The sequence below is a fragment of the Porites lutea genome, chromosome 5 (assembly GCF_958299795.1).
Source record: "Porites lutea chromosome 5, jaPorLute2.1, whole genome shotgun sequence".
NCBI classification, from domain to species: domain Eukaryota; kingdom Metazoa; phylum Cnidaria; class Anthozoa; order Scleractinia; family Poritidae; genus Porites; species Porites lutea.
The window spans coordinates 16,651,950-16,652,937 of NC_133205.1; positions in this window are offsets into that span (position 1 = coordinate 16,651,950).

Here is a 988-nt window from a genome sequence, read left to right on the forward strand (position 1 = left end):
TTTGTTGACCTTCGTGTTAATTTTCCAAACAATCCCAAGAATCTTTGTTGTCGCATATTGTTCCCAGTTTTCACTCGTTAAGAGCAAAGCGAATTCAAACCTTCAAAAGAGAAAATGGTACGATGGGAAGATTTTTATTTCGATATTTTACCGCCAGTTTATTATTAATTTGTATTTATATTCCAGCGTAATTCTACCAACAATTCTCCGATTAGTATACAAGAAGTGAGCTTCCTCATCCCTACCTTTCAATCAGATTTGCTTCTTTCTAAACCCCAGGTTCTCATTATTTAATTTAAAAACGGATATTTCGTCTCTCCTATTAAAATCCAAGAACGGATCTGATTGATCCAACTGATCTGGCCATGCCGGAGGTGGAGTTTTTGAATCTGATACCAAAATCCAGATGATTTGGCTATTGATCTGAAGCTTTTCCTGCCGTATCCGCTGATATAGGTTATATCATATCTCACTTATTCGCCTATCATTTTAAAATTAATATTGTACTTTTGGCATTTGCTATTATAGCCAGCAGTAAGTCGCAACAATTTTAATACATAGATAGATCTATTCGACTTTCTTTACCCATCTCCATGGTAAGTTGAGCGGGAGTTATGTTAACCCTATAGGCCCCACAAGAGTGATCAGCTTAAAATTTGGCCTTGTAATATTATTGCTTTATTTTAAAAACACAGTAGTCGTGAGAATTAAATCGCAAAAGGTGAATTATATTCTTGATACTTGAACAAATTCTCTTCACTACTTCTGTAAGAAAAGTACGCGGACAACAAATGAGAATTTAAATGCAGAGGGTTCAAAGCGTTAAGTGACAGGAGAAACATGACTCACATTCCTCTAAATATTAAACTCCACCGGCCCTCCATACACAATGACATTACTCTTCCAGTATGTATCATAATTGCCGCAAGACTCATCTCCTAATATAAGGTGGCTGTTTCATTTAGCTTATCACCCTGAAGTTCTATGA